The sequence below is a fragment of the Ambystoma mexicanum genome, chromosome 1p (assembly GCF_040938575.1).
Source record: "Ambystoma mexicanum isolate Mex_15411 chromosome 1p, UKY_AmexF1_1, whole genome shotgun sequence".
NCBI lineage: Eukaryota > Metazoa > Chordata > Amphibia > Caudata > Ambystomatidae > Ambystoma > Ambystoma mexicanum.
The window spans coordinates 1,092,982,574-1,092,995,434 of record NC_090921.1 but is presented as its reverse complement, the minus strand read 5'-3'; the positions used below and the strand labels follow the sequence as shown (position 1 = coordinate 1,092,995,434).

The following is a 12,861-nucleotide window of genomic DNA, read 5'->3' as shown; positions in this document are numbered from 1 at the left end:
AATGCCAGTGGCAGGGTCCTCGTAGGAATAAGGATGTATGCCAAAACTTTCTATATTGCCACAGAACACAGTGAAGATCTATATTAATTTCCAAATTGCACCAAGGCAGTTTCACCATCCTTCACTCGTACCTCATACCTTCAGATATAGCTTCAAGATAAAACAGCAACTTCACTCCCTCTGCTTCCACACCACAGTACTGACAGGTGGTGGGGTAGAGTGGAATGAGCTGGCATACTCCATGATATTGTGCCTGGTCTTAGGGGCCACGTATGGGGCACTATGTCCATGTGAGATTCACATGGACATAGAATTTCATGTACGTCCCGCCATTCACGGAATGGCGGGACGTACATGAAATGGTGTAGAGGGCATGGAACGTCTGAAAGAGCAATGAAAGGAACGGTCTGAGTGCTTGAAACGGTCGTATGCACGGAACAGTCGTAGTACATGGAACGGATGAAATTCATGGGACTATTGGAGTGGGCGCGATCTCAAGCACCTACAGTAAACCACCATATTCACATCTCCAAGCTTACTCTCTTCTTTACACCACCACTCAAACAGAATACAGCAATACTATGACACCATTCAGTATAGCTGTTCTCATACCAACATCAGCCTCACACTCCTCATCACTCTAAGTAAACACTGCTGAATACACACCCCAAAGCCAGGCGTTCTCAGGCCTAACGCAGCCAGAATCGGTCTGGATAACAACCTGCCAGAACCAACACATACTATTGACCTCACAACCACCACACCTACCGCTAAGAAGCAGCTATTACACAAATGCCACACCAGCTGCACACATCTCCGGTGCACACGCACCTTTGACTCTCTACTAACTTGAACTTCGGTTCCCAAGGGCGTTCAACCTAACAGCGCCTTCAGACCATACCAATGGTATATAAGGCGCTATATAAATGCAAAGTAACATATCAGGGGCATTTGAAGCCATCAAATGTAGTATTGTGTTTTTCCCTGTGTGCCATCCCAAGGGTCCTATTTCTATCATTGGTGACTAGAAATTTAACCTGTACAGTAGTTGGAGTACGTTCACAATGCCTTAACTGGAGCAGCCAAAAGAAAGTCGCTTTTTGATCGATCTAATAATGGCTGTTAGGTCCAAAGTGAATTATTTATGTGGCACAACTACCTTGGATTGAATTCAAGCAGCCTTGATGCCGAACAAGGTCAACATTCAACTCAACTAGGTAAGTAAAGCCCTCCAACTCTTATTACCGTACATAATGTAGCACGCCGATGTTAGTCAACAATGTGTTTTTCTCAATTCCCAGGAATCTCAAATCTAGGTGTTTTCCATTTACTGATGGGTCTCAGATGAGGTGTTTTTCCCACACCAGCACTGTGTGCCAGTTCTAGGGGTCCCACTACTATCGCTAGATTTCAAATCTAGGTGCTTCACCTCTAGTGCCCTGTTCCCCCCCCCCCCCCCCTGGCTGTTTCATTCCAATTCTATGGGCGATTTCCCTCTAGCACTGTGATCCAGTATGGTGCCCCAACTTGGTTGCTCCACCACACCTATCATGCTTAGAATCTAAGGGCCTCCTCAACGCAGGGCCTCCCATCTAGGGTTTTACCCACTAGTCCTGTGCTCCAATCCCAGGTGCGCCATACTTCTGCTGGGCTTCTTGTTGGCATTTGATCTAAGTGTTGTATGGTAGCTGAAACTCGCACCTAGCTAACTGACTAAAGTACCCACAGCCTGCAGACAGTCACTGGCCCAAGATAAACAAGATCTGCAATTAGCAGAAAGGAAGAAAGGTTGCCATAAACTGTGGAGGAGTCTAAGGGCGTCCTCACTTCTTTCCCAAATAGATCATCCTCCCAGGTGGCCAGGGAAAGGCCGTCGCCATCCAAACGGACCCTGTCGGCGGTATGAGAGGATTACCTGGGTGAAGGAGACTAGGGGTGAGGTAATGAGCACCCTTGGTTGAGACACAGTATCCCCCCTTTCCCTTTTCTAACGAGTCCAATATCCCCCCCAGGCCTTTGTAGGTTATGATCAGTCACTTCCCTCTCTTTTCAGTAAATCATCTCCCGGTAAACACCAGTCAGGTACTGGGACGAGGAAGAGACAAACCAGAGCCATAAATCCTCCCTTTATTGAGACACACACACACAGACACCCCTTTGATACTGGGACAAGGAAGAGGCAAACACTGAAGAAAGACCATTTGTTTGACAAGGAGTGGTCAAGTCTTTCTGAAACCTTTATTGATGCCGGGAACTCCTTTCTCTTTAGAACACAGCGGGACACGAGACGAGATGCGGAGACCCAGAGATGCTGCAGCAGTAGAGGAGTGGGAACCGGAGAGAAGCCAGGTCGAGACTCACGAGTAAGCCAGGTGAAGTGGAACCGACATTGTGGAATGCTGTAGGTAGGCCGGGAGCAGAGGGAAGCTCCCCGGGCATTCACAGCTGCAGACCAGAAGGACAGTGCTTACTGGTGCTCCAAGGAAGGCAGCGGGGTGAAGCGAAGTCCTTCAGAAAGGATCCTGAGGCTGTCAAAAGGTGACACAAAGCAGCGCAAACCGACAGAGGTTTTCCCGTGCTGTACCGCAGCAGCGCGAACCAATAGAGGTTTTCCAGCGCCATACCACAGCAGACAGACAAGTGACTGGAAACCAGTGTGTCTGGCCAGAAGGTGGGGGGGGGGGGCCGTGTCGATTGTACAAAGGAAGCTAAGAAAGCTTGAATAACGGGCTGAGAAAAGGGGACGAGAACGGTCAAAGAAGCAAATATAAAGACGCCATTAAATTGAATAAAGTAAAAGTTGAATGAACACTGTCAATAGTCAAGCAGCCACTGCCAAGAGTCAAGCAGCCACTGCCAAGAGTCAAGCAGCCACTGCCAAGAGTCAAGCAGCCACTGCCAAGAGTCAAGCAGCCACTGCCAAGAGTCAAGCAGATCTTAGTGTTACTGAAAGAAATGACTTGTGAAAAAACCTGTATGCAAGAGTAACAGTACAATGAAACCTGGCAAAGGGCTCCATGTCATTTCATCGTGGGATGTTTTTTCACAGGGTTCTTTACTGTGATTTTAATGAAAAAACCCATCGAATTTTTTTAAAATTATTTTTGGGGGGTTCCCTCCAATCCCCAATTTTCTTTCATTTGTATTTATTCCCAAACACCCAGACCCCATGTACATAATTTACTAACCCCCCCATAAAAAAAGTAAATTTTTTTGTTGAAAAAACATCCCGTGATGAAAGGACGTCGTACCGGTCGAAAGAACTGTAACAAGTGAGTTTCCTAGCAGGAGAGTGTATTGGGAAGCTTATATTTGTCTTTGCAAACAAAAGCTATTAAACAAGTGAATGGTGGCAAAACTAGCAGTGATAAACCACCAAGAGGATATGAAATGAGAGTAAATCAAGCATCACTGTGAAAATGAAACCGTGGCAAGGTGCCTATGAAGCAGACACAAGGTGTGTCGGTTGCATGACCTGCAATGGGTGGGCTGTGCTGTCCGAAACTGTGCCTAGACCGAGTACAGCCACCTAAGGAAAAGCCACTCAAGTCACCTACAAGCTTGTGAAGGAATAAAGGAAAGCTTGTGTGATTGAGGAACTGAACTTTAGGAAATGGGTGAAAGGTAACCAAGTCAGAAAAGCTGAGACATATCCAAAGGAATTGTGTTTTGAAAAGTTGAGACTTGAAAGCTTGGGTACGGGAACCCCTCTTTTGTAACGTGAACTATTTTGAACCTTGGGGAAGGGAAACCCCCTTTTCCAACCAAGAGCTGGAGAAAGCTCTGAACTTTTATTCTTTTATTTGAACACTTCTCATTTTGAGACCCACATCCCAACACATTGTATACAGTAAGATGTGAGAGCAAGTATAGGTTTTGAACACAGACAGACATTTGCTTTGGACTTCCTGACATTTTATTTAGGTAGAGAAATCCCACCTTGGCATAGGGCAAGTTAAGCCTTTTTCCAACCTCCTTTTAAGATAATAAAAGTTTATAGCGCAAACATTATTCAGTTGCCTGTGTCTACTTCATGATGCCTTCACAACTGCCAGCGGAATAGTAGTCCAAGGAGGCAGATTTCATAGATACTCCAAAAGGGTAAGGCCCTCTAGGCGCGCATTCAGAACCCACAATCCAGCCCCGCCCCATTAGCACCCCACGCCCCTACGGGTAGTATCACCGTCCATAAGGCCCAGAAGAACCAGAGACCGCCCCCCGTTGCATGCAAACGGCCCCTGACTGAGTCACACTCACAACCCTTCACCTCCACGATAACTACATACAACAGAAGCCACCAAGAAAACCGCTACTAAAAGGGGACCCACCAACCAACCAGACAAGACCACAACAAGCCCAACAAAAACCAGGAAAAAAGCATTGAAAGAGGTCTAGCGGCCCAATAACGCAAACACAGTAACAAACTCTGAAATAACTAGAAGACTAAAGACAACAGAATATGCAACGCCAGAGAATAGGGTGACGCAAGAGAAAACTGGGAGAAAGGATAAACTAAATGGAACCACGCCAGGGAACCATGCCACTAATACCAACACAGCAATGCTGCACACAGCCATAAGCGTGACGGTAATCAGAACCAACTAAAAAAAGGACAAAAAATCATTTTACCCAACACCATACCTCGTTACAGACCACTCACCAGAGCAGCAATGGAAAACAACACCTTCACTACATACATCACCAAAACCCAACGGCACTTACGGCAAAAACTACATACAAAAGGAGCCAGTAGTAGTTATGGACCCAATATGAAACCTAGCCGACCTACTCAATGACGAAACAGACCCAACAGAACACAACCTACATTGCGAGGATAGTGAGGAAAATCATGACACGACCACACAAAGACGCAAGCAAGCACGAACAAAACAGGACACTATGAAGAAAAAAAATACACTGCAATCTAATCAACTCAATATCGATGTCCAGACACGCAACAGATCTACGATCTGATCTGTGACAGTGGAATTGACATCCTATTTGTCACAGAAACCTCATACTACACAGCTGTATACCCGGCAACTTCAAATGCATACATGTAAACAGAACAGGAAAAAGAGGAGAGAAGACCCACAAACAATGGCACATTTATACTATCTATAGACTACCGATCTATGACACAACCTTCATAGACACCTTTGTAGAAGCAGTCACAAACATGATCACCTGATCATCCTCAGGAACTTCAACATCTGGTTCTAAGAAGAGAATGCAAGCTTGCAGAAATCACTCACTAAGCAGCTTGAGACAGACTACAACAGATGGTGAAAGGAACGATTCATACAGCAGGACACACTCTTGATGCAATCTTCGCCAAGAAAAAAAGGTTCTCAACTGCGCCACCAATACAAATACTATGAAGCCACCATCCCATTATACCGTTCGTGATCCAATAACCATGAAAGGAACCCCCCTGCCAGGTAAAGAAACTGATTTACGGTCAAAAGCAGTAACTTAAAAGAACTAAAATCCTCCAACCAATCGATCAGAACCTTGGACGCAACTGACGAACAAAAATGTAAACTTAACCCAGAAATGGATCGTGGAAACAATTGACAGCATCTCCCAGAAAGAAAAACACATCCCATCACGAAAGAAAGCCGTGGCAAGATGGCCAACGCCCCACCTCAATACAACGAAAAAAAGTAAAACAAAAACTAGAACAAGAATCTATATTAAAAAAGTAAGATTGTAAATGTTCCTTTGTTCAAAATCTTACATTTCCGAATGTTCTTCACCGATTGCTCTGAAATTTTGCCACAACGTTGCATTCGAATAGGCGCGTGTTTTCATATACCCACTATACCATAGATGTCACATCTGTGACAGGTAAAAACATGCCTTTTCAGAAAAAAAACAGCACAATCTGTTGGACGTGAAAGCAACACACGCTGGCTCAAATACGTGCCGAGGAAGCAGTAGAGCGACGTGCAGCCAGACTTTAGGATGGACGGTTGTGAGCACAGCGATCGCATTCTGCAGCTTCAGATCTGCTTCGAACATGACAGGCTGAGAGTGGCTGAAAGACGTCGGCGAGAAACAGCAGATCAGCGTCAAACACAACTCCATGCTCAGAAATCACTCGATTACAATCGCCTTGCATTCCGGTACAACCCAGATGATGATTATAGTTTGAGCTGGCATGTTCTCATCGGCACCATGACTGAAGTGTGTCCTTATTGGAAGGCTCTGAAATTTAATGGAGAAACTAAAGGAATGTGTTGCGCTGCCGGGAAAATTAAACTGCCTCAACTTGGAGAACCGCCAGAGGCATTAAAAACTACCCACAAGCATTGTGAAATTAAACATATTCCAAACGTGTGCCCTTTTCTTTTTTTTCCATTTAACCAGACCGAGGCACAGCAACGCGTGGTCAGGGACAGCTAGCGGAGAATAAACTAAGACCAAGCCAAAAGAATCATTTATCAAAAACAAATCTGAGCATACAAAAGGAAACTCTTAAAGGAAAAAAGAAATGTGACGATTGGATCATAAAAAGCCACCAACACTCAAAGAACTATTCAAAAATTGTAAACGAGATAGCAAATCCCCCTCTATCCCCGGATGCAATACACACCAGTGCCTTCGCAAAAACTATGAAATGGCCTTTCACATAATTTCAAGAATAAAATCACGGACATACAATGGATCATACAAAGTAGACCAATCAACCAGACCGTGCAATCCCAGTACCACGACCGGGAACACACTGAACAGCTTCGCTCAAATGTCAAGAGAAAAATGCCTCAGCTTGGTGGAAAAAATAAACCAGACAGGCTTCCAAATGGCCCCAAGCCCACCAGACTATCTATAAATCAATCCCTACACAAATCTGCCTACATCAAACCACTCCTCCAATATACAACGGGCGATGTGGAAGACCCATCCAACTACAAACCTCTCTCAAACATTCCTTATCCAGCAAAACTGTTAAGAGACCTATGTCTACGAACTAACACTGAAACACGTAGAAAATAACCAACTGTTGGACCAGGCACGAGTAGGGTTCAGATCCATGAGAGGGAAAGAGACAGCACTTATATGGGACGACCTAAAGACAAAACGCAGACTCCACACTAACTTGGCACTGATACTACTCTATGTTGTGTTATGTATATTTGTACAGCGCACATACGCCCAAAGGCATCTTGGCGCTAGGCAGTAGAGATGAGGAAGAGGTTGAGCAGAACGTACACCTATAAAACGAGGGTTTTCAGAGACTGACGAAAAGCCAAATGGTTAGCAGTGGCTCGGAGGGCCCAAGGTAAATCATTCCAAGCTCTTGCAGCTGCCACAGAAAAGGCACAACCACCAGCCTGTGGCTGTCGGACAGGAGGGACCGATAACAGAAGGGCGGACTGGGATCGGCCGGGGGTGAGCAGGAACATGGTGAACACATTTTTCCTGAAGGTACTCTGCCCCAAACTTGTAGAAGGCCCGATGCACCAGGCACATCAATTTAAACAGAATCTGCTTCTCTATTGGGAGCCAGTGAAGCTGTCTCAGAAGCAGCGACATATGTGCTTGTGCTGGAGGGCGCAAAATAGTTCTGACCGCCGAAATCTGGAGCATATGGATCCGATTTATCAGATGTCGCGGTTGGCCAAGGTAAAGTGAGTTGCAGTAATCAGCCGTGCTAAAGTGCCGCTACCACAGGGACATGAGCGACAGGGAATGAAGGGGAGAACATTCCACAGGATGTGCAGTTTGAAATTGCCAGATCTACAGACCGCACCCACCTGCTCTGCCATTGAAAGGGAGGATGACGACAGTTTTAGACCCAGATTTTTAACCACAGGGGATGGAAGGGGAAACGGGCCAAGAGAAACAGGCCAGAAATTGGGTGTCCAAAAAGAAAGTGGACTAGCCGTGCCGACCACAAGAACCTCAGTCTTGTTATCGTTGAGTTTTAGACAGTCATCAGTCATCCAGGCACCTAGATCCTCAAGACAGCTCTCAAGCCGAGACGCGGTGTCAGGGCGAGAGAGATCCAAGCGAACCAAGATCTATGCGTCGTCAGTGTAAGAGTAGCAAAGGAAGCCATGTTACAAAATAAGGAGAGGACGGATATAAATAGAAAACAAAATCGGCAGCAGAGCGGATCCCTGTGGGACTCCGCAGAACGGTGGTATAGATTTTTAACAAAAAGAAGGGAGGGAGAATGACTGGGACCGATCAGCCAGGAAGGCGGAGAACCAGCTCAGAACTTGGCGCCCTGGCAGGCCAGCGCTCCACAGCCGAGTGATCAGAGTGGAATGATCAACGGTGTCTAACACTGCTCACAGGTCTAACAGGAGGAGTGCTCACACCCGCCCTGGTCGGCCAAGCGTGTTAGGTCGTCCAGCACGGAGTTGAGCAGAGATTCAGTGCCCCACCCTGGCCGAAAACCAGACTGAATAATATCAAAAAAAACCTGGAGGTTTCCAGAAAAGATGAAAGAAGGGGAAACACAAGCGTTTCCAGAACCTTCATCAGAGACGGAAGTAGAGAAATAGGGCAAAGGTTTGCAAACACGCTGGGGGTCGAGGGACTGCTTTTTCAAAAGAGGAAGCACTCGCGCATGCTTCAGAGCACTGGGAAAAAGCCCCTCTTGAAATGACAGGTTAACTGCTGTCGTGATGTGAGAGATCAAATCTCCCGAGATGTCTTTGAGCAAGGGCAGTGGGATGGCATCAGCTGGCGAGGCAGATTTGCGACAGTGAATGGCTTTGAGAATATCCTGATCGGAAAAAAAAAAAAAAAAAACAGGAAAAGAGAGCCAGGAGGCATTGGGGACTGGCAATTCAGGGAAAATTTGAACAGCAGCGATCTTGACAGAATCATCTCTAATATCATTACAAATGGATTAAAACATTTTGAATGAAAAAACAGCAACAGGGAGCTACACAGGGCTCGCAAAGGTTCTACAGAGGCACCAGCCTTTATTGGTGTATAAAGGGACTGGACTAATTTAAACAGTGCTTTAGGCTTATTAACTGCACATTTGACCTTTTTACAACCAACAACAAACTGCTTTTTGCAGCCAGAATAGCCTTTTGATACGTAGTCAGTGCCAGGCGAAAGGTCGATTTATCGCAATCAAGTAGCCTGCACGCCATTTCCTTTCATCCTGTCGACAGAGTTTTGAAGCTCAGAGTTCTGCCGAGAACCACAGTTCAGACACGCGATTCCTTACAGAGCCTAACAGGTGCTAGAAAATCAGCAACGGCCAGACAGGAGTCCTCCAGTGGTGCTAAAGTATAAGGACTCTGTCTGACACAGTGTGACTGGGGGGAAGCGGACAACACAGATGTTTCCACATTGCACCAGTTACGTTTCAGAGTAGCGTGTTTATAAGGGAGCAGAGCAGGGCCCCGCTGAGGAATGGAAAAGGAGATCAAAAAATGATCAGCCATAACACGGGACAGAGAGAGGAGACAGTAATAAGAGACTCAGGAGTGCAAATAAAATCCAGTATATTACCCCAACTCAGGGGTGGGTTCATGAATCAGTTGAGGAAGACCAATATCTGATATCAGGGACAAAAAGATAGCTGCCTGGCAGATTTAGCAGTATACACAGGAAGATTGAAATTACCAATCACCCAAAGATTAGGGTGATTCATTTGAAGTGCGGACACAAACTCTGGAAATTCTGCACAGAAAGCGGCGTCAGCCCCTGGAGGTTGGTATACTACTATAACAGTAAATGTGCAGGCAGGGGATATGGACATGCATGCAAGCATGCACTCCATCATGAGTGCGTGCACTGGAAATGTGCAAACCACTTTATAAGATGATTTATATATAATGCCTAGCCCGCTATCCGGATGAGTCGAGGGACGGTCAACATGTGCAAAGTTATACTGGGAGGTGGGGGGCCCTGAACAATCGACGGTCCAGAAGACTCCCTCAGCCAGGTCTCTTAAGAATAAGAGATCCAACTGAGAAGGAGCTACCAAATCATGGCAATCCAGGGCATGCAGAAGCAACAAGCGAGTGTTAAGTAGGCCACATTGGAGAGATGCAGAAGTTGGTATAGTAACCGACAACTGAGCATTGTCAAAGCCTGGTGGCCAGATGGTTGCAGCAGGTGCTAAAGATAATAATAGACGGTCCAAGCTACCAGCATCCCACCCACGCCCTGTCTTGGCACAGACAGGCCTGCCTTAAGTGCGCCTTCTTCACGCAAACACATATTCGGTGCGCTACTCTACCTCTTCACGGCATTCAACACAGTCAACCATAACAACCTCATCAAGAGACTGGAAGAAATGGGGATCGTCGACACAGCGCTGCTCTGGATTAAATCTTTCCTGTCTGAAAGAACAGAAACAGTATGGATAAAACCTTTCAAATCTGCACCGTGGGACACCACCACCTTTGGAGTACCACAACGATCCTTGTTATCCCAGTTTCTCCAAAATTTATATGCTACCCAAATCATTTACAAAATCGCTGATTAACAAGAGGGAAACAACGCTAATACACGGTCTCAAAGAACTCTACCAAACCTCAAAATCAACCTGGACAAGACAGAAATCATGATTACAGATGAGATTTTTCACTTGTTCTTTGGCCATTTTGTTATTTTGCCTTCTTCCTGCGTTCTCAGGTCAGGCATTCCCTTTTATGGTCATGTATTTGCCCGGAAAAGCTACTGTTTTTCACTGGCTAGTGCATGTCATGGGCGGGCGTATGGGCTGAGTTTGATCACTCACCTGAATTTGGTATAAAAAGAGAAGACCTGAAGTTATTCCAGGAGATTAGAAAAAGAGTCAAGTATCCTGTGTAGCTGTGCAGAAGACGGAAGACCCAAGAAAGAATAGTGAAGAGGATTGGCAACCATTCTTTCTGCTGTCCCGGTGAAGCCCTGCTGAACTACCTGATCTCAGAAAACCCTAGCTGGTGCTTTGGCCTGGTGGACAGGTTGGACCAACCAGTTTAGACGCCTTCTCATGGTCCTGGAGTCTTCGGAAGTGTCCCTGGACCACCTGGTGGACTGACCAACTCTGTTTTGGGCTACCGTGCTAGAAACGTTGCTATTCCACGTTTTGGCCCAGTACTTCAGTGGTCTCCAGCTGGTCCTACAAGTCTCCTTCCTGCCAGGTTTCAGTGTCACAGCACTGATTGGTCCCGTTTTGGGAGGCTTCCTTTGTTCGGGACTATTGAGATGCCTGCTGTCGCCCGTATGCAGTGACTGCTGCTGGAACCAGCCTTCACCCGTCTGATAGTGTCCTGAGGCGCCCTTTACCAGTGCCTGCTGCATTTCTCCACTGGAAAGGGCACGACCGGAACCTTGCTTGCACCCGCAGCTCCTGGACATCTACTGGATCCAATGGCGGGAAAACCTACCTCCTGCAACCCCCATTCGGCCAGCCAAATCCTTTTGCAAAATCAGAGAAAGGGCAGTGAGTAGTCGCAATACTTATTGGTGCCCCCATCTCCTCCATTATAAAGTTTGTGAAGAACTTTGATGTATTATTCCATTCCAACGTTGTTAGGCAAAGTTTGAATGCAGTACCCTCTGGGAACACTACAAATAACTGACTACAGGTGTAGGCAACCCAATATTTGGTATAAGCCTGTACTACACGGTTTTGGTAGCAAGAGGGGAAATGTGAGCTGTAGTGGAGTTTCACAAAGATCGAGTTCAGGTATTCAAATAAACTTACACTCAAGGTTTCTTGCATAAACAATTAAAGGGATAGTGCTATGATAAATGTTACTGGCTAAAAATATGGCCCATAATCAAAAATATATATAAAAAATATTTATATGAGGCTCAAAAATGTCAAGCACTATGAGGCATCCATTTTGTGAAATGGATGAGCCTCCTGTGCTTGTGTTAATTTCTGCCTTGCAGCACTAATGAAGCAAATGAAGCCAGCTACAATACACAAAAGCTACCAGCAGGTGGCTTTTACTTCATTATTGCCGGAGAGCACAGATTAACACAACCTGCTGCTGGTAAGTGCTTTACATTTCATTCTTTTTTTAAAGCACCGCAAAAAAAATGAAAGAAAACCGCAGCATTTATAACGTTGCATTTATGTTTGCTGTGGCTTCAGCTTTGAGTCTCCTGGGCTTCCCCGACCCGGGGGAGCCCAGGAGACTCAAAGCTGAAACCACAGCAAAAATAAATAAAACCTTGTTGTATTTAAATATGCTGTGGTTTTCTTTCTACGTTTCCTGGAGCCCGAGAAACGTAGAAAGTAAACCGCAGCATTTAGAAATACAACCTATTTCTGACTGCAGCGGCTTTCGCTTGGAGTCTCCTGGACTCCCCCAACTAGGGGGAGTCCAGGAGACTCGAGCGAAGGCCGCTGCAGTCAGAAATACAACTTTGTTGTATTTGTGATTGCAGTGGTTTTCCAACCACGGCAATCAGAAATACAACGTTGTATTTCTAATTGCTGCGCCTTCGCTTTTTTGACTTTCATTTTACGTTTTCTGTGATTCCCTGGGCTTGGGGCGCACCGAAAACGTAAAATGAAAGTGAAGGCAGCCTCCTCAGCTCATGCAGCTCTGCTGTCTGCAGTAAGCAAAAGCTCCCAATACGGGGCTTTTGCTGCTTGTTTAGTGCCGCCAGGGCAGACCTCAAGATGAGCTGAGCAGGCTGCCTGATATGGCAAAATGGATGCTCCCATGTAAACTCTTTGAGCCTAGTTTATCATAGGAACTTTCATTAAAATTATGTTTAGTCTGTGTTTTTCATTATTGCCCATCTGTTGGGACAATATTTTTGAGCGCACTATTCCTTTAATAATTTATCAGTCAGTTATAAAGCCTTCTTCAGAAAGGAGCAATAGAATAGTAACACAAATATACATGGCCCTTTTGGGATGGCCCACAGACAACC

General features: G+C 45.8%; 1 protein-coding gene across 1 annotated transcript in view; it reads right to left on the bottom strand.

Annotated features, from left to right (window-relative positions):
- Window positions 1–12,861, bottom strand: part of EIF3F (eukaryotic translation initiation factor 3 subunit F) — a 133,338-nt gene that overhangs the window by 30,418 nt on the left and 90,059 nt on the right. The window lies entirely within an intron of this gene.